At 41.8% G+C, this 21,770-nt stretch overlaps 2 long non-coding RNA genes across 2 annotated transcripts; one reads left to right on the top strand and one right to left on the bottom strand.

The window, feature by feature from the left end:
• Positions 1–458: 458 nt before the first annotated feature.
• LOC134474161 (uncharacterized) lies at positions 459–20,014 on the bottom strand. The gene is made up of 3 exons (XR_010044809.1): positions 19,716–20,014; positions 2,236–2,303; positions 459–1,930 (listed from the first exon to the last, which is right to left on the bottom strand). It is a non-coding gene; the product is annotated as an uncharacterized LOC134474161 (long non-coding RNA).
• On the top strand, positions 3,948–8,031 carry LOC134474156 (uncharacterized). The gene is made up of 2 exons (XR_010044802.1): positions 3,948–4,126; positions 7,857–8,031. It is a non-coding gene; the product is annotated as an uncharacterized LOC134474156 (long non-coding RNA).
• Positions 20,015–21,770: the final 1,756 nt, after the last annotated feature.

Genomic DNA, 21,770 nt, shown 5'->3' with positions numbered 1-21,770 from the left:
GTTGTTCTAGAAGATTCCTCTATAGAAGAGTACAAGGTCAGTGTAAGACTTAGATGGCCAGGACTCCGTCCCCTGTGTCCTCCCTCTGTGGACACCTGCCCCAGCACAGCCAGGAACTCATTCCCTTGTTGCTCTCCTAGCCCAAACCCCAGGTGACCCCCTACTGGTTCCTCCATGTCTCCTTGGCAACAGATGCCCTGGTCTGTCCCTGCCAGACCTTTGCAGCTTCTCCAAGATCCCAGCCCTGCTCCTCAGTACTGAGCTCCCAGTCTAACCAGGTAGATAGTGGAACCCACCGCTGGCACAGCCTAAATAAGGACCAACCAAGTGAAGCATACCTTTCCCCAGCAACCTGTTAGCAGTGAGACACAGAGGCTTTGTGAGGACAGTTTCTTTCTTTTTTTTAAATTTTATTTAAAAGAAAAAGAGAAAAAATAAAACAAAACAAAGCAGTGTAAGGATAAAATTAATACAGAGGTACAAAAAAAAGTAAGAAATCACCAGTTAATAGATTACAATTATCATCTTAGAGATAGTTGCTCAAGTCACAGTATCAAAACATACAAAATGGACATTCAAACAGTGAGACTGCAAACAGTTGTGTTCAATGATCCAACCAAAAACATTAATATGGTCAGCTATTTAACACCCCTAAACACACTTGCAGTTGTATACTTTAGAGCACTTTTTTTTCCTCTCTTTTTTACAACAAAATTTATACATTTTGGGTTTTATTACTCCTTAGTTCTTATTACTGTTTTTTTTTTTTTGGAAGAGAATAAAGTCAGAGGACAGTTTCTTATGTGCCAGCAATGACACTGATAGAGGGAATTTTAGGCAACCATGGTAGAATCACACAGACCTCAGAAGGAATTTCTGACTCGACCAGGCCTTCTAAATGCTATATGTACTGTCATTGGCTGTATTTAAAGTCTTCCCTGTACTTGACAAGCTTTGTTGACATTATTATTGGTTTATCAGTATTATATCTTAGCTGGATTTTGTGACCCACATTTGTAATTCTACTATTCTGCAGGCTGAGGCAGGAAGACATTTAATCCCCAGCACCACTAACAATAACAACAAATAAGAATAAAAATCACCAGAATTAAATATCATAGGAGTATAGAGCTTCCTGGAAGTGGAAAACCAAAAACACAGCATGCTGAATATCTCACACTGCTTGCTAAACAGCACCATCAAATTCTCATAAGAATCTAAGCTCCTGCTGTCATTAAATTCCTACACACGCAGCAGAATAGTCCTTCGGAACTGCCCTGCACAGCTGGTAAGAGCTGACAAGCATCTGCCACGGTGAAGAGGCCTCTGTCCTTGCATTCGAGTCCTTCTGTCCAGGGTGCCTCTTTAGAAATGTGGGTGCTAGCAGAAGGCACAGACGAGAGCAGGAGGAAGACGGCACCTGGCTGAGCGTGGTCACTGTAAGGAAGGATGCTTAATTAGCACACATGGAGCCAGAAGAGAGGCGCTGTACAAAGAATCCTGCATCATTATTATCCATCAGTGTAAACACGAGACTTGTTTCCAGCTCTTCTGTGGTAAAGTTGATGAGATACTGTAGTAAAATTCCTAGGTGATGCTAAATGACTAGAATGACTAGTACCGCTCCTTGGAAGGCAACACTTTTCTTTCCGGGACCAGGCACCACCATTGTCTTTTAACATAACTGATGCACCATCAAGCTGTGGACTTCTGCAAGGCTGGGAATAATTCATGCAGCCGGTCTTCTTTAAGCAGCTCATTGTCTCTCCCTTTAGGAAATATAAGGTACAAAACCCTGGTGATGATTGTGAAGCAGCAGCAGCATCTGCAGGAACCTACTGGCTCAGTTTTTGTTCAGTAAAGCTCAGGAATCTTCAAATGCAGTGAAAGATCTTTCCAAGCAGCAAGCTCCAAGCCTGCCACAATTACTCTGCAACGAAAGTATTCAAATGCTGACTTCTCGGAAATCTTTTATACTCTCAAAAGATCATTAAAGGCCTAAAGAGCTTTCGTATACATGTAATATACAGATATAGATAAGATATTGGTATTCACATATTAGAAATGAAAAAGGGAAAAATTAAATAAGTATTTTGTTAATCTTATTTTTAAAATACCAGGCTGAGGCCGGGAATATAGCTCAGCAGCACAGCACCTGCCTGGCTAGCATAAGTTCTTGAGTTGGATTCCTGATACCGCCCCCCCCCAAAAAAAAAACATTAAAAAGCAAAATACCAGACTGGGAATGTAGCTCCATGGTAGAACACTTAGCATGTGTGAGGCCTTGGGTTTGATCTTCAGTCCTGAAAAAGATAAAATTAAATTTAAAAAAAATTAAAAATCCATTAAATGTTAATGTTTTTATAAAGCACAAGTAGACTTTCCATAACAAAAGTAAGAAGAGTGGTATTTTTACATGTTTACAAATCTTTCTTATGCCTGGCCATGAGTGAGATTGCTGTATTCAATCTATCCTCATTTCACATGTCACAGAACAGGTGTGAAAACCACTGTCTGCTCAGGACAGACTGACAGCAGAAGAGGGTAAGAGCTCAGAGACCTTGGGAGAGTTGTGACCTCACAGGCTGACAGGATGATTCAGGGATGCTGAAGCTCCCTTTACACTTAGAGAACTGCATATTTTAATAAGACTGTCTCCCACAAAAGGAAAATTAAGCTAACTATCTAAAGAAGCAAGAACTGAAATTAGAAAAAATGAAAGTTCTACTCTGGGTGTAAAGATAAGCAGCAGCAGGAAACACAGTGTGTCCTTCCAAGAGCCCACAGGTTATCTTGCTGTAAAGTGGTGACGTGTGTTGCGTCACTGTGAAAACATTTGCCATCTGTCTCTCCACTTCTCACTGGGCTGTCTTTGCAGAGCTCCTCCACATGAAGACGGTGCTCTTCCCACCCCACTATGTCTGGCATCTGTCACTGTGGCCAGCGACACGCGAGTGGAAGTGACAACTCCTACTTCTGTGGAGAACCTCAAGCACTATCACCTGGCTCCTGTACCCCTCTTTTCTCCTACAAGATCCGTGATGTTCCAAAAGGAGCTTGCTTAGCCCTCAAAGAGAAGCAGGGCACAGGGTTGCATGTCACAAAGATTTTTAATTCACTGAGATTTTTGACATTATGTATTACTGCAGCACAACTTAGTCTGTTTCTGCTAACAGAAAAATTGCAATAACATAAATTCAAAATGCTTAAGCACTGCAGAAAATATAGGAATAATGATTCCCACATATTAAAGAATATGAAACAACAAGTGATCTGCATCAGTGCCCTCAATATTTTCAGTAAATACTTATTTAAATAGAGGCAAGCCCTGGGCTATTTAATACACTGAATATTCAAGGAGAGAGAAGACATGGTCTCAACACAGCAGAAGATATAAAGAAGCCAGAGTCTGATACTAGTAGATGCAGTTAGAAACCTGGCTTCTCTGCTCATGTCTGTGTAATCCCATGTATGCTTCTCTGAGCTTCATTATTCTCACCTGTAAAGTGGTTGTGGCAATAACTACTTCAGGAGATTGTAGAAATTAAAAGGGATGACTCTGTAGATAATAATCAGATTACTCTGATAATATTGGCATGGTATCAAGTCCACTGAAAGCTACGTTTCCTCTTCCTCCAGCTCCAAGTTCCCAGTAGAGACTGGGGGCTCTCAGCTCTATCAAATGCACTTCTCAGTTACTTTTCTTAAATTAAGACTTTCAAAAAAGTTGTATATACACTCCTCTATTAATTTAGTCTGCCATTTAACAAACTAAGTAAATAGTATTGTCATCCCTATTTTGCAAATGAGAGAACCTAGGAGAGACTGCATATTACAGTTTATGTCTGGATGCCCCACCAAAGCCTCACGCAGTCATGGGGGCTGGCCTTTTGAAGGCAGCTGAGTCTAGAGCTTGTGATTGGTTCATTGTCTAGTGCTGGGGTTGGTGATGTGAATGCTGCACCAGCCCGGATGCAGGCAGCCAGCATACAATGTAAGGGAGAGAAAGAGACTTGCTCCTTTTTGCTCTTGTTGGTTTTGCTGTTTTCTGCCCATGAACTGTTGCCCCCTGCCATGCTACCCTTCCTCGAAGCCAGTTGATTATGGACTGAAACCACCACAAACTGTGAGTTTAGTGAACCTTTCTTTCATTAATTTTGGGAATTATTTTGTCTCAGCAATAACAGAAATGTAGCCAACACACTGAATAACTTCCTAAGGTCATATGTGGCACATACTTATCTACTTGATTCTTTCTTTGGTTAATAATAGTCAATATATAGAGCTTGTGCCTAGCACTAATGTTTACCACACCAAGTCCTCTAAATGGTCCCATTTCATGCTGCTGTCACAAGGTTGCCCTGCAGACAGCATCCCTCTTTTCTGTCCCTGAGGTTTCCTCCACTTTCCCTCAGGGAATTAGACGAGTCTTGCTGGAAATAGGCTTTGTTCTGCTCTGAGCTACACAAGAATAATTCCTCAACCTCAAAGGTAACTTGTATATTGATCCAGAAACATTGCAGGAGTGTAGCTTTCTCATTGATTACTTGATAATGGATCATTTCATTTTTATCTACACTGATTTCTCTAACTCAGATAAAAACCTAAGTAACCTGAGCATATAATTCATCTCCATGGAAAGCATTTGGTCTGCCAATTCACATTAGTTCAAAGAGCAAGCCTGCAAGCCTCCAAGTCATCCAGAACAATGCAGTCCAGTGATGCCTCTTCCCAACTTATTTTTGTAAAATATTTGAGCAAATAAAATCAAGAGAAAATTTAGTTTAAAGAAAATTGCATTTCATATTTTGTTGGAATGAGACAAGAGCAGATCCAAAACATCTTTCAATGGCATGAGCCCACACTGACAAGAGTGCTTCCACTGTGTGTTCTTAGCCAATTTACAACTATAGCCACTAAATTAATAATAATCAGCTGGGACTCACAAAGGCCTAATACCCAGGGCTCTGCTCTGAAGCTCTGGCCTGATATTTAAATATTTATTGATGATAATTAGGTGACAGATAGGAATGAACTCAGCCTGAAATAAATTCAGTCTGCCTGTACAGGCACAAGCCACCTCTTAGCCAAGATTCCTCCTCATCCCACAGAGATATGGTACCAAGAGAAACAGGATATCCCTTAAGGAGATATGAGACTAACACACTGTCTTATAATTACTTCTTTGGCTAGAAGACAAATTCTTCAAAATTATTTGTTGATTGTGTGTGCTTTTGTAGTTTGCTAGTTTCACTGGATTGCGAACAAAGAGAATTGGGAATTCAACATTTTGCTTTCCTGGATTCTGGATTGCCCTCCCTATTTCAAAAAATATTTTATTATAAAGGCATTCCATTTATGTACAGGTCATTAAGATCTGGGGTTCAAGATCTGCCAGGTTTTTCTCAATAACAAAGAACTAAAAAGTCTTAATGAAAACCAGCAAAGTTTCTTCCGTGCTCCACATCCTGGGCTCATATCAGACCAATGGACATTCTGCCCATTGTTATCAATCAAGGACACAAGCTGGTACAGGAGCCAGGTCCTATATCAGAGAGGAAAAGAATGTTCTAGAAATTCTGACACAGAAGCAAGCAGTCAATATTATGACTGCTGCAGAGGTCCATGCTTACGATAAGTGTGGTTTGTGATGCCTTCCTGCTTCTTACCAACCAGGGGATTCTGAAGATAGGCTTACATTCTTAACTGCAAAATGAATAGCATTTACTCATCACATGTCTCTGAATAATAAATGAGACAATAAACATGTAGCCTTTGGCACATACTAGGGGCTCTACAAATGATAGGATTTTCTGTCTATGTTAAAAGACTTTGATGTTACCCAGGACTCATGGGGAAACGGTTTTGCTCACTTGTACTATACTACACACAAAAATCTTGAAATTAAACTGCAGTATATATAGTGGTACCTTGGCTCATAAACTTAATTCTGTCCACAATTCTGGTTCCAAACCAAATTAAATTCAATGTCTAGGTTTAATGTTGACCTCATAGGAAATTAGGATTCACAGAAAATGGAGTAATATATTGTGTGGAATGGTCATTGCACATACATAATTTTAAAAAATCTTTTAATTTATCCAATCCTCTCCTAAATGCTGCCTGGGAAAGGTACTATCCTGAGACACAGTGGATTCACTCTCCTCTCCCACAAGCAAACAGGCTGGGCAGAGCAATGACATAGAGAACAGAGTTAGCAAATTTAAAAGATTAAAAATTATTCCATTTAACATCCATAATAGTAGCTAATACTAACTGAAAATTTTTTCCTGTGACACATTCTGTCCCATATTCTTTTCAAAGACTATCTCACTTAATCCTCACACTCGCCATAAGGAAAATAACCCAATGAATCTTAGTTACTTTTCTTGTTGCTAAGACAAAATATCTGACATCCAAACTTAAAAGAGAAGAAATTTATTTCAGATCACAGTTTTTGAAGATTTCAGTCCATCGTCAGGGAGCTCCAAAGCACAGTAGCATAGGAGAGGAGAGTGACGGGGGAGAAACAGTCCATGGCAGGGCAGGAAGGAAGCAGCAAGCAGGAAGCAACAAGCCTCCTTTTTGCTTTTATACCATCCAAACTACAAGCGTTTTGGGTGGTGCTACACAGTCCCAGGGAGGGCTTTTCTCTTTGGGAAATCCATCCAGACACACCCAGCACCATAGTCTTTCCAATCAGTGGACTAATTTAGTGCCGCACACTCTTATTCTCAGTATCACACTCCCTTGGTCCAGCCAGTTCCAAAAAGCCCTACCTATAAGCACATGAGATGAGGCTTTCGAGGAACTTCTAGACACAAACCATAACACTGTAATTCCATTTTGTAGGTAACAGACCTGAGGCATCATTAAGTGAAATACTTTGCTTAAAGTCTCTACATAGTAAGTGAAAGAATTAAGATTTGAGCAAGTTTGTTTTATTTTGGATTCCATGTTCTTAACTTCTTCATTGAAATTTTGTCATATACTCATTATTTTGAAACCCTACTTACCAGAAAAAGAGAAGGAGGGAGGATGCAACTGCTTTATAGCTTAGAGGACATTGTGAAGAACTAGGAACTGTTGGTTTATTTAAACATCCTTATGATTCTTACCCATGACTGTACAGCATCTTCCTAGCATCAGACAAGTAACCACAGGTAAGTTCTTGAGCATGTAAACAAAGAATAAAAGAATGGGGCGGACTCTAACATTGAGTGTGTGTTTTCTGAATGAGTCATCTAATTTGTGATGTAATGGAAGATGATAGTCAACAACATCTCCTTCATAAACAAAGCTCATTATATCAACGACCCTATTCTTTCACATAGGAGATGCATGCCAGATTATTCAGGGGCAACTTTGTTGCACCACTGCCTCTTCACACTCCTAGGAAGACAGTTGTGGCATAGAGTGTTAGGGAAATGACTGGAGTAGAAGCCAAAGAGAGAACTCACCCCATAGCAGGAGCAGGTGGGCTTCATCAGTTTGACAGGTACTACTGAAGGGACCAATAAATTGCAGGGAAAACTCAGTACCATTATTTTAACATATACCTAAATGAAAATTTTAAATTCCATATCCTTGCGGCCTAACACTAACCTCGGAATGTCACAGCTAAACTCTAGCAAATAAAACAATGCTCTTTCCAAATGAAAACAGCAATATTTAATGTAATTCTCTTGTGTTGTAAATGTATACCCAATTAGCAATCACTCAGCCAGGAACTAATGGAGCTTACTGTGTATCCCTTCCTGATTTCTCAAAGATAACTTGGTATCTAATGGGATGTGACGTATTTCACATTAAGTCCATAAGCCATTTTCAAACTCTTGTTTTTCTGTCTTTCACAGGACAAAGCAACTATCAATTTCTGCAATCACAAGAATGATCACTGTCACTAAATAGAGGCCACAGGACAATAGCATCTGGCCAGCGTACAATAGCGTATTAATTCATTTCCTGTTGCTATAGTAAAATACTTGAGCCTACATTCTTATTAAAAGGCGTACAATTGCCCTCCAAAAAGACATGTGTAACTAAGAGGAGAGGAGGCAAAGGGATGAAGAGTTTTAAAGAATATTATGTACATGTACAAATCTGCCAAGAGGAAACTTATTAATCTTTATAACCAATATGCATTAATAAAAATGGGGGGGGGTTAGCTAATAATTTTGGATGCTGAAAGTTCCAAATCAGGCAGCTCCATCTGTTTGGCCTCTGTTCAGGGTCTTCTTGGCTGTGTCATATCAAGACAGATGACACTGTTGGGGATATGAACATGATGGAGAGAGAGTTCGTGCAGTACGATAAAGAGCCAGAGATTAGGAGGGTCCAGTCTTGCTGTAACAACCTACTCTCACGGCCACTAATTCACTCCATGAGCTCAGTGTTAATCTCTCTCAAGAGCAAGACTCCAACAATCAAATTATCTTGCAAGAAGCTTCCTCCTCTGCCTATTTTTTAAAGACTCTACCACCTCTCGCATGGCCACACTGGTGCCCATTCTTGCAATACAGTGATCTTTGGGGACAAAGTCAAACTTATTCAATCCATGGTGGTTAGCATCTCATATAGTGATTCAGTCAACACTGCTGACTACACTCTTCTGCCTGCTATCCATGTCTCCTTAGCTGGGTGAGCAGGTGAATTGTCCCTGAGCTCCACTCACAATAGGGATAAATGACATATGGGCACTGAGAACTCACCATGAAAAAAATATCATTCAAATTTGTAAGCCCTAAAACAATTATACAATGGTCACTGAAGTCATCAATGATGTTCATCTCTATTGGAATAGACCAGTATCACTGCACTGATAAAGGATCAAGGTAACCCAAAGGAAAGCCTTTTGGCTTTCTGATTGATTAAGAAAGAATGGATGGAAAAAAAAAGAAATGATTGAAGAACATTTTCTGGGCCCAGGGAAGACCTGTAGCTCTCAAGAAGTATTCACACCCTTATGTTTTTCTGAAATGAACCATAGAGACCATGATATAAATGGGTGCCTAGCATCACTACCATGCATATCATTTGTGTATCTAGCATAAGACCTAAGTTGTTACTTCCTACAAATGACTTTATACAAAAGCTACAGCACACATATGTTTGAAACCCCAAAGCACTTTTGTTAAACCATGATAAATACACTAAATACAAATTTTATTTGCTGATCACATGAGGAAGAAAGAGAAGAAACTTCAAGCATAAAAATGTCCTGAGTTCCTGAGTGGAATATTTTCCTTTATTGGCACTAAACATTAGATACCTCTTAGCAACCCAGGGTGCTTCAAAGCCCAAAATACCCTACTCAGTTGACCACCCCCCCCTACAAAAAATAAAACCCAGACATGTTCAGGAAGAAGAAGAAAGAACAAACAAGTTAGAAAAGCAATGTAAGTATGACACTGTGGAAATGCTGTTACCTTCACGAACATTTACCCAGACTCTTCTGTAGGAATAACTTGGCCCAGCTATTAAAATGTCCATGCAGACAAGGAAATGTGGGAGATGGAAGCTAAGTGGAGGTGATACTGACATTCAGAAGGCCCATGGGAACCTATCAACTAACAGTCCTGCCAAGAGTACCAAGAGGGAAACTAGATATCAGACACAGCAGACTGTAGTTGATTATGGATTCAGCTCCCAAGAAAACAGCAGGCAGACACCCTGGCACCAAAGATATGGCCAAGAAAACACTGAGGACAGGTCCCCGTTTACAAGTCTGTGATCTCAAAAGAATCCTTAGTAAAAGGTTTTTCACTCCAAATTCATCAGTCTGCTTTCATGCTTGTTGTCTCTCGATGTGCACCCCTACCTGGACATCTGAAGGAAATGAGCCTGGGTTTTTCTAGTATTTATCCACTAAGTAAGACATCAGTTCCCATGATGGAGAAGCAGTAAGCTCTTCCTGAAAGAATCCTTACTCCAGGACCTAGGGAATCTATTGAACATGTCCTGTCTCCTAGAGACCAGATAAAGGTAAGGAGTCATACAAGCAATGGGGGGCAATGTGAGGGGAGCAGATAGTGGATAGAGAAAGAGACTCAAGGCTTGAACAATGTAGCCTTGGGGTCCCCAGTCTGTTTCCCGTCCCTGGCCAGATCAGCCTTTCTTTATAGAAGCCAATGCTTTAACTCTGGGGTATCCTGGGACATCCAACTCCCTGCCTTCCACTCACCAATAATGGCTGCCTCCCCTCACTTCTGTTTTTCTGCAGATGACCTCCTTTCTGAGTGGGCCTGGATACTACTGCTTCTGAGATCACAGTCTCCAAGTCACCATCTTCCCACTTATTACTTCTTGCTACTTTTCATGGGGAGACTGCCTTAGATCTAGAAGCCAGCAGATGACCAAATGATGAGCAAAAAGATGGCATTGTCACAGGAAGACAAGGCGTCTTGTTTCTAGCATTCTCTTAACAGGAGAGAAATCTCAGGTTTTATCCTGTTTATAGACAAGATACTCAGCTGTCTGGAATTCATCTGTAAAAATTCAGGAATTTTTACAGGAATTCGGCAGCCACATTAGAGCAAGGGAACTGAGAGTGATTAGAACCCAAAGTCACAGCTATACTTTCCTAAAGCCACCAGATTACAGCACAGATTTGCAGTGCCAGGGGAGAGAGGCACTACTTAGCTTCTTAGGAAGGGTAGACACAGGGCTCAGCCTGAGGAATTTGGATCATTCTTTTGCATCATAACATGTAAAGGCTGATGGTGAGCTTACTTGAGACAGACAAGAGAGAAAAGATGGTACCACTGATGCAAGCCTGGGTTAGTAGCAAGGAATTAAAGACAGTTGCCAATGTCAAGGTCCTCTAGTTCTTGATTTTCCATCCCAGCCAAACTTGCCATGGAAAGACTGGTGATCAGGCCTTGTGGCAAGAGTATACACACAGCACATCAGAATGCCTGGATGGTTTCTCGAACAGTCCAGCACATGGACAAGTACAGGACCATAATCTGGAGGAAAAGTTCAGAAGAAACTTGACTTTGAACTCTAGAGTCCATGACTCCCAGTCCGGAACATACCCTAAGGCATGGACTAAGGGTTACTGCTTTAGGAAGCACAATTCCAGGTTAGTAAAAGAAAGAAAAAAGAAAAGCGAGTCCGGAAAGCATGAGCAGCAGTTAGACGCTTCATTGTGCCTTCACTGCTTCCCAACAAGTCTCAACAGGGAGCAGCTATTTCTCAGTGCCTACACCTGAGTGAAGGTCATCTCTGGTCAGGGTATATAGAGAAAAAAAAACTCATCAAAAATAAGAATGGGTAGGGAATTTAGTTATCTGTCTCCAGCTTCCCTGGCCAGCCTCTGAGTGGCATGAAATGGCCCCATCCCCTTGGAGAAGCCAGCTCCCACACGCTGTATCATGATGTCCTTCCATGCCCAGAGGGGCTGGGAGGAATGAGAGACACTGCCTCACATCAGAGTCTCGTCAGAGGCAACTTCTGAAATGACCAAGCCCTGGGTCTCCAGGCAGGTGAGGCTCATGATATTTAGTTAAAAAAAAAAACATTCGTCATCACTCCTGGTTTCAACGCAGCTCCTAGTTTTCACTCTTGAATTCCGAATCCATCCCTGAAATTGACAAAGTCTGAAGGTTAGGAAGGAAACAAGGGTCTCTCTGCCTCTCTAAATGACTTTGTGTAATGATAGAGCTCTAGCCCCTGTGGCACCTTCTTCCTCGAACAGGCTTTCTGATTTCCACCCACAGAAGCATTATCAATTGGGTGAAAGCAGGGTTGACCTGCTGGCCACTGGTGTCTCCTCTAGAATTTAGTTTAATGATGAGGCTAAAAGTACCCATGCATCTTCTTCTCTATTGAGGCACATTAGCATTAGGCTGAGAGGTTAAGTTTGGGCTGTGACCTCTTTTTTTTGGTACCAGGATTGAACTCATGACCTCATGTTTGCCAGGCACTTCTGCTGCTGAGCTAAATTCCCAGCTCTTGTGTGTCCTCTGTAGTAAACAGGATTCTCAGTTACCACCTGCCATCTCCATCCTCTGAAATGCAAATGGAGAGCTCTTGTGAGGGCACCTTAGGCCTGTAAAATGACTAAACAGTACCTAGCACTGAAAAAGCATGAGCATTAGCATTTATTAACAAACAAATTATTTCATCCATTATGTTACTTCACTGCATTGTGTTGGTGACTGCACTTGCCTTCATTTATGTACAGCTTGCTCTTCCTGTTACCCTTCATAACAACCTGCATCCTTACCACTTCCCATCATGCTTTGCTCCAGTCTCTTGTCATCCCCATTTTCCCAGATAAAGAAACTGGCTGCTGGCTACTTCCAGTGCATTTTATAGGGTGCGGCCCACTGAGCGGGATCCCAACCCTTCCTTTTGTGTGTCTGGATCTGGAGAGAGTATATCCTCCTTTAATTAAGAGGTGCGGGCAACCTGTAAAGACCCAGCAGTCCTTGCTTGAGGCAGGTGCTGGGAGGCAGTGAAGAGGGAATAAGAATCCTTCAAAATAAACTGCCTGGCAGACCTGGGAAAATTCCCAAAGTTGGGGCTCCTGTCCCCTCAGCATCCCTAGCCAGCATTTAGACAGCATTCTGGAGATAAAAGCAGCGCCCCCAACCCTCACTCTACCCCTCAGTGGGTGCATTCTGTTTGACAGCACAGTGAGTCTTTTGGGTAATTGACAGATTTTATTTGATATTTAAAATTCAAAACCACAGGACATGTACTGAGTTGCTGGACTTCAAGGAACCTCCTTGTGTCCTCAAAAGTCACATTCACTTGTGTGATTCCTGTAGAACTTTTAAAAGGCCCCCACAGTTCAGGGTGGTGACTTTTGCAGAGGACAGAACTTGGGCCCAGTGCAGGAAGGGGAGGGGAGCAGACCACTGTCACCTCCAGCTGCAGCTGCTGCCTCTCCTTCAGAGGCTCTGTGCTGTGCTGAGCAGCTCCTCCTCTCTGTGGTCCAGGAAAGCTAGAGGCTGATAGCAAACGTGCAGCAGGAACCCCACCATGTGTGATGATGGAAGAAAGACTCCTGCTTCTTAGAACTGGTAGTAGGCATCCCCATGGATAGGCTTGGGGCCCTGCACCCTGGATAGTCACCACTATCACTGTCAGTTGCCAGTTCAAGCTACTTGATATAGGCTGTGGGAGGGCCGAGCCCTAGAAAGGTGAAGGAAGACCCTCCACCAGTCACCAAAATCCTCCCCACAATTCCAGGAGCACAGGGAAACCAGGAGAAGCAGGCTGAAACAGTCCCACGCAACCTCTTAATCCAAAAGCCAAACAGGCCAGAACATTCTACAGAACACCACAATGAGGCTGTTTGTTTACTTACAGCCAGACTACATCCATAAATTAAAGAGAGCCTGTAATGCAGACTGTCAAGGTATAATGTTAATTTTATACAGCTCAATTTAATGAACTTGCCTTGACAAATATAAATACATGGCCAACTATGTATCTCCATGTCCCCACCGTATGCCTGTCTCAGCCTCACCCTGCCCATCAGGGCCACAGGAATCTTTAGTATTCTCAGTGCACTAAGACAGGGTCAGGAATCTGCGAAGCTGCCCAGAGCCTCTGGTGTTTCATGGTCTTCCCTGACTTCTCTGAGTGTCCAGGTTGTCCAGGGACAGGGAGCTAAAAGAGCCTGAGGTCCCCTTGGGCTATCATGTGGGCAGAGAAGCCTAGGGCCCTCTGCTCAGGGTTCCCCAGTTTATCTAAGGTTTCCATGAACATTCTCCCATAAGAGTTTGATGCTGACAGTGTGATCCTTTCTCTAAAATACTCCTGACATCAAACTCATTTTTTATTCTCTCTCAATCCAAAAACAAACCAAAGATATCTCTCCAAAGCCAAGGAAAGGTTTGTAGCAGTTGGCTGGAAAGATTGTTCTTACATAATTGTTCAATTTTTCCAGTTGTATCATTTATGAAATCAACCTTAAGTTTCTTCCAGCATATTAGCTGTTGAAACTCAATAATGATAGTAATAATAATAAATAATAATTTAAAGATAGCAACAACTTTTCTCCTCCTGGCAAGGGTCCACAGGCCTCACCACCCAGAGTGTAGTCTCAGGAGCTGTATAACACTCACGGCCTTTTCTGGACTCTCTCTGGATGCAGGCCTCTGCCCTGGGCACACAGATAGACAGCAAAGAAAGGAAATTCTGAAGTTTTCAAATAAGCAAGCATTCAGAATCCAAGGAAGTAAATGACAAGGTCTTGTCCAGCAAAAATAGAAGTGGTTCCTGCCATAGAAGATAGTGGCTGTTCCACAACTGTCCCTGACACCAGCTATTTAGAGTACTTTTCAAACTGCTGTTCCCTGATTATTTCCCTTCATTTCCTTGTGAATTGCCTCTGACAGAAAACCAAAGGAAACCAAAGTTGTGAGAGAACATCAGGAAGAGTCAAGCTCTCAGGAATCACAGGAATACTTCTCAGCCTGTAATGTGGAGACTTAAAACTCAGCGATTGTTTGTCAGAAACACGCAGGCACAGATCAGAAAAAAATTTTTGATTCATTTCTCCTTCATTAATCAATTATGATTTTTAACACTGACACAGCATTACAGCACATAATTAAAATGACTCAACAGTTAAAAAATGTCCTTTAGACCGATTTGCCTCCAATGTCCAGTCAAAATTCACACACTGTACTTAGTTGAATGTTTTGCTGATCTCCTGAAATCCATAGAGTTCCTAGACATTTTGCCTTTTATGACAGACTTTGTGAAGACTCTAGGCCAGTTTATTTGTTTTTGTTTGGTTTTGTGGTGTTGGGGTTGCTCCCAGGGCCTTTTCCTCACTGGGCTCAAATTGTGATTCTCCTGTCTCAGACTTCCAGGGTATTAGCTTCATAGATATATACCACCATGCCACACTAGACTAATGTTTCAGAATGTCCCTCAGCTTAGACTTCATTGTTTCTTTTTGATTAGATTCAAATTCAGTATTGCTTTGGGAGGAATTCTATGCAAGTGGCATTGTGTCTCTATGTTGCACTATATGTTTTTTTTTTCAATTTTAAAGAAAATGAAACAAAACAAAACAGAACAAAGCAAATCACAACAGAACAATGCAAGTAATGCAGTCCTTCAAAACAAGACAACAGAAAATCAACAGTGACACCACAACGTCTCTTGTTTTCTTTAAAGTAACTGTCCATACCTTCACACATAACAAAATCAAATAATAGAAAACAGATTAAAACCAATCAAAATAAAAGAATGAAAGCATAGGACTTCAAAACAAGGTAACAGGAATTAACAATGGCTACTATGATGGCTTATTTTCTTCAAAATAGCCATCCATATGATCATACAAAATGAAATTAAATAAAACACAACAATAAAACCAATAAAAAAGAAAAAAAGCATTAAAGGACTTCCTCTCTTCTACAAGCTTTGGGCTTGACTTGCTCTTCCTTTTCTAGAAGCTTGAGTTGTAGCATTATTTGTGCTTGCTATGTTTTCCTGATGTGACAATTCATTGCTATATATTTCACTCTTAGGACCATTTTCATTGTGTCCCATAGGTTTCAGTATGTTGTATATGCATTTTCATTGAATTGTAAGTATTGTTTAATTTCTCTAATTTCACTTATAATCCATTGGTTGTTCAAGAGTTTGTTATTTAATTTCCATGTGTTCATGTAAGTTTTATAGTTTCATTTGCTATTAATTTCCAATTTCAGCCCACTATGGTCAGATAATAGGCATAGAATAATTTCAATCTCTTTGCTTTTCCTTAAAAATATTCTGTGGGCTAAAATATGGTCAATTTTAGAGACTTTCCCATGCGCACCTGAGAAGAATGTGTATTCTGATGTGGTTGGGTGGCACACTCTGTAAACATATACTAAGTTCATTTGTTCACAGGTTTGATTTAGTTCTGTTATTTCTTTGTTGATTTTTTGGTCTAGTTGATCTGTCTCTTTGTGTCAATAGGGTGTTAAGTTCTCCCTGTTATAATTGTGTTATTGCTTATTTGATTTTTCATTTCTATTAATATTTGTTTTATACATTGAGAGCTCCCATATTTGGTGCATATATATTTATGATTGTTAGCTCTTCCTCTTGAATTTTTCTACTAACAAGTATTTAATGACTGTCTTTATCTCTTGATCATTTTTGGTTTGAAGTTCACATTGTCTGCAAAGAAAATAACTACCCTTGCTTTTTTCTGGATTCCTGTTGCATGGAATATTGTTTTCCATCCTTCAGCTTTTACCTGTGAGTTTCATTTTGAATCATATGTGTTTCCCGTATTCAGCATACATGTTGCATCCTGTTTCTTGATCAATTTTGTCAATCTATTTCTTTTAATGGATTAAAACTGAGGCCACTTATATTGATGAGTACAACTGATATGTACTGGCTCAACTTTGTTATGTTATTTTCCTGTTGTTGGTTTCCTGCTTTTCCCCCTTGTTTAATTGCTTCTCCTGCCTGGTGGTTTTCTTTCTGTTGTTGTTCTGGAAATTGTACTCATTTTTCTCTCTATCTAGTACGTTTTTCAGTATTCTTTCTAGGATTGATTTGGTGAACATGAATGTCTTCATTTGTTCTTTGCCATAGAAGTATTTTATGTCTCCATTAATTTTCAAAGAATCTGGGTTGAAATTGTTTTTTTTCATGGCCTGAAACACTTTGTTCCATATTCATCTTGAATTGAGGGTTTATGCTGAGAAGTCTGGCATGATTCTAATAGGCTTTCCCTGATAAATGAATTGTGTCTTTTCTCTAACAGCTTTTAGTATTCTGTTTTTATGCTGAATTTCTGGAATCTCAATTATTATATGTCTGGGATAGATTTAGTTTGGTTATGACTGTTTGGCATTCTATATGCCTCACTTATCTGTATATCACATTCTTTCCCCATGTTTGGGAAATTTTGTGTTATTACTTCTGTGAATAGTTTACTGATGTTATTTGTGTTGAGGGGGGAGGCTGACCAATGATCCCATCAGTCTCCAAGGTCATAGCGCAAGGAGGAGGGGAGATCAGTGATCCCGCTGGCCTCTTAGGTCCATGGAACAAGAAGACAGGAGTGGCCAACCATCCTGGCAGACCCTAGATCTATGGAGCAAAGAGGGTCAAGGCCAACAATCCCAGTGGCCCCTTGGTCCATGGAGCAAAGAAGGGGATAAGGCTAACAATTCTGCTGGCATCTAGGTCCATGGAGAGAGGAGAAGGGTAAGGCTGATGATCCCGGTGGCCCGTAGGTCTGTGAGGTAAGGAGAGGGGCAAGGCTGATGATCCAGCTGGCCACAAGGTCTGTGGGGCAAGGCCGATGATTTTGCTGGCTCCTAGGTCTTGGGGCAAGGAGGAGGACTTGGGTTCTTAAAATGAAAATGAGAGTACTGTATGAAACTACCTGAAGCCTACCCTGAAGGTAGGAGGTTACTGAGAGGAAGGTACACTGAGTTTGTGGAGATTCACACCATGCTGGCCGCTTCCATTGGATGTGACACAAAGGTAAAGGAGTTACTCTTTTTGACAACAGAAGGAAGACATTCAGTTATGTCTATATGCTGCAAAGGAAGCTAGGATTTGAACTCTATTGTGATGTGTTAGGAAGTGCAGCCTTTGGGAAGTAATTAAGTCATGAGAGTGAACCCTGTGTGTGGGATTAATGTTCTTATAAAAGGGAGCCAGAATGTCCTCTCACTTTCTTTTCATCATGTAAAGAGAAACAGCCATATCATGCACACAAGGAGCTGGCTGTGTCTAACTCAGAAGTGGCCCTCACCAGAACTAGACCCTGTTAGAACTCTGATTGAAGACTTCCATTGTCTAGAACTGTGAGAAATACATTCTGTTGTTTAAGCAGCTCAGACCATGATACATTGTAAAGCAGCCCTAATGAACTAGGGTACAGCCCCAAAGTAGCTTTTGTTCCTGGAGAATCCACAGAAAATCTTCTCTGGCCAGGTAGTCACCTGCAGCTGGTAGAACAGAGCAGACACTGCAGTGAGGACTCACTCAAGTGACAACCTAGGGACTGATTGACCTTCAGAAATACTTGAAGAAGAAAGGAGGTGGACTACTTGGTTTATTGCAAGTACATGTGAGGTAAGGGCCAGACTAATCTGGAATACAGGCTAAGTGATCATTTACAGTGATGTGAACATGATAGTCATGATTACCTAAGACATGAAGGCTCAGTGGGGTCTGCTGGTCTTAGGGCCAAATAGTCATGAAGTGGTTGGAATTCACAGAATGGGAATTAATGACCCACTACTGTTTCCACTTAGCAAAGAAGAAGGAAAAAATTTAGAAGAATGAAAAGAGGATAGATCACAAATAACCTCAAAATTGCCTGTACATACTGGCCAGACAGACCATCCTCACGAGCCTTGGACTGAGGGAGTGATTCCTAGGAACCCCCAGGGAAGCCCCATCCATGGGATGATAGAGATGAGGAACATGCCTTACTGGCTCTGGGCTCCAATGACCAAGGACAAAGAATGGGACCAGTGAAGGAGAAAGTGTACCTCAGCAAAATAGAAACAATCATATACACACTGAACACAGGCAAGAAACCAGAGAATAAAGAAAGGGGACGTTTGGCCCTTAGTATGTTATGCTTATTTGTTGGGCAATATCTACCAATCGTGGCAGAGTATGAGGCCTTCATGGAAACACTTCCGCAAAAGCACAGGATCAGCCTTGATGGAGACATAGCCAGTAATCAGTGCAAACCTTGGCTTATCTTTTTGAAATCTCTGAGCATCATTTATAAGAAAAACACACTTGTCTTCCAAGACTAACTTAGCTTTCATGCACTGTCTGTTGCCTCCCCCTAGTGACTGGAAATATGCAGTGTCCTACATGTCTGCAGGCAGATCCCAAAACTCAAATGACAAGATTGCACGTGCCTCCAACTGCTCTCACACAGTTCACTCTGGAAAACAGGAGGCATTCTACCCCCATCACCTCATGTGACAGGGTTTTTGGGCCAGTTGACCAAAACGGGAGAAAAGAAACACCCAAGGCTTACAGTCAGGCCTGTACCTTTGTGCACAGGATGTGATCTCCATCCAGCCCAAGGCTTGAACTCCAGGCTGTGTCTCAACCCGAGAGACAGGGCAAAGACAGTAAGCCTCACAGACATGCTCTAAGTGATGCTGGCCTGTGCAAGGTGTGTGGAGTGAGCTCAGACCTCCGTAGACTCTGCAAGATGGCTGCTGCTCCCCTGAATGGCCTTCTTTATTTCTTCAGAATCTCATGTATAGTTTCCGGGCCTGCTTGACCCCTTATATCTAGCTGAAAAATGTATTACAATCATTGCTTGAAATTCCTTTCTATTCAGTTTTCCTTGTTTTCCAGTTACTTTTCCTTTCTTAGTTTGGCTCCTGGGCTTTCTGACAGTTCACCACATGGGAGGAGAATTGTGACATTACAAGAAATGCATGGTCTCCGGTGTTCCTTTCCCAGTGGTCTCTCAGGTTCCACAAGAGTCCACAAGTCTGGGGCACTCAGAGAACCAAGCTCATTCAGAAGAACACACTCAGAACAGATTCCACCCAGCCAGATCCTTCCCTCCGGGCCTGCAGTCCCTTGTGGTTAAAGAGGAAATAGGGGATATGAATGGGTGAAGAATTGGGCAAGGAGGGCTTGAAGACTAAATCACTGAGTGAGCTTTTATAACATATGAGTTATTAAACACATACATGCATGTATGCACGCACACATTAAGAGTTTCAGCTTGATTATAGGCTTACCTGTCTGCTGGGGGTTGGTGGAAAGCAATGTCTGAAGTCAGCTACTGAAAATAGGCCCTGCTCCTGGACTTAACAGATGTCAGGATGGAGAGCAAGCAGCCTGTTCTTCAGCAAACACCTTCAATGCAGGCAGAAGCCACCAGGCTGCTGTTGGAGTTGGCTTTCTCTGCTTCATGGAAGAGTCACTAGTCTGACATGTCTTTCTGGGGTACTTTGATATAATAAACATGAAAGAAAGTAGAAAAGGCAATGAAGAACCACAGAAATTCCTTCATCCTGGTGCCTCCATCCTACTGCTGAAGAGAATACCTCCAAACTGCAGAGGGATAGAACTCTTCTCATTGTGCCCTAGGAATTCTTTCCAAAATTTATGCTCTGGGCTGTGAGACATCAGCCTGTCACATGCACTGCTGGAGTGAAGTTAGAGAATTTGTACTCCTGTCCTTAAGGGACAAATAGCATAATCCTGCATGACTTCCTGCCTGCCTTGAAGCCTATGCCAATGACACATAGAAAAGGACAAACCAACAGCCAAGGACGCTTGGGGAACCCAGGCATACTCCAGCATAGTGCATCCTATATGAACTCAATGAATGTTTGTTCAGTTGAATTGAAGGGTTCAATGCATATGTATTGAGGAAACTCTAAGATGCACCCAACAGTTAGGTGATGGTGGGTGAAGGGACAGGACCATGAAGAGACTACTTTTCCTCTTGAAGATGTACATTGTGAATATCTCCTAAGACGTGGGCACTGTGTGAGATGCTTGGCCGTGTTTCTCATTTGGCCCCACAGTGACCCATGAAGAGGGTGTCAGAATCCCTGCTGGACAGTGTGAAGCCTGGTCTGAAAGCGTAGGTTTCAGCTCAAGGGGCACAACAAGAATTCAGAGCCAAGTCTGGACACTTAGAGGTGGCCTGATCACAACACTGATGCCCTGAGAACCAGAAAATGTTACTGTGCCTAGGAGTTGTCATCTAAACCCCCAATCAGGGACACCCCCCCCCAATTGGCACCCCCAATCAGAGGCAACTTTGGGGAAGGCTGCACTCACTGGCAAGCCTGGTCAAACAGGCAAGCTGTGTACCTGGTCATCATTCTAAATATCCAAATCTTTGCTATATCTATCAGTGGGAGGACACACCACTCAGGAACATTAAGGAATTCTTTAGCATTATGAAGCAAGCCCAAAAGAATCAAGTGTTAATAACCATATTCTCTCCAAGGAATGAGTTTAGCCAGCATAATCTGTAGTATCACACAACTGAAGAAACTCTGATGGAGCTGTGAGACCTTGGACAAGTCACACAATCTCTCCAAGCCCATTTTTCATTTGTACAACAGGATAAAAAGAGAATCTACTTCACTTAGTGTAAAGTTGAAAGAGAATACATGCTTAAAGTACTTAACAGCATCTAGAACATAGCAGTTGTTTAATTAATGCTTGCTATTGCTATTACTAATGCCAATCATGATTCCACACAAGAGACAGATGACCTGTAGCAGGAAGACCTCAGAGGGAAATTTCTAAACTTTCCTTTGCTAGGAATTAAAGAAGGGCTTTAATGTCTCCACTTCTTTTGCTTTGAATTATGTAAGAGTCATGCCTTCCTCTTCTTCTGCCTCCTGGGTGGGGGAAGAGTATCTTGACTGGCCAGCAGACACCAGTGTGTTCAGGGGTACAGTCACAGGAGCCAGAGCTTGGCTCCCTGCCATCCACACATCAAAGCCTGGCCACATTTCCTTGGATCAAAGTGTCCAAGACCTAGTGCAAGAGATAACTAATATCATCTGCCTGGGCACACACAATGCTGTAAACACGGCCACCACTGGCTGCACTTTGAAGGGAAAGGTGTTTTTGCTTTACTACCGCTGGTCAAGTATACACACAGTATACCACATCATATTTATCCGGGATTTCTAGAGAAACAGATCCATTAGACTAGGTGTGTGGGTGTGTGTGTGTGAGTGGGGGGGGTGTACGCACGTACACGCATGCGCATGTGTGAATATGATTCTTTGTGATTATAGATGTTGGCAAGTCCCAGGGTCTGA

Source organism: Cavia porcellus, unplaced genomic scaffold (assembly GCF_034190915.1).
Source record: "Cavia porcellus strain 051 isolate PalLab524CR breed Dunkin Hartley unplaced genomic scaffold, mCavPor4.1 scaffold_31, whole genome shotgun sequence".
NCBI lineage: Eukaryota > Metazoa > Chordata > Mammalia > Rodentia > Caviidae > Cavia > Cavia porcellus.
This window is presented reverse-complemented; position numbering and strand designations above follow the sequence as displayed.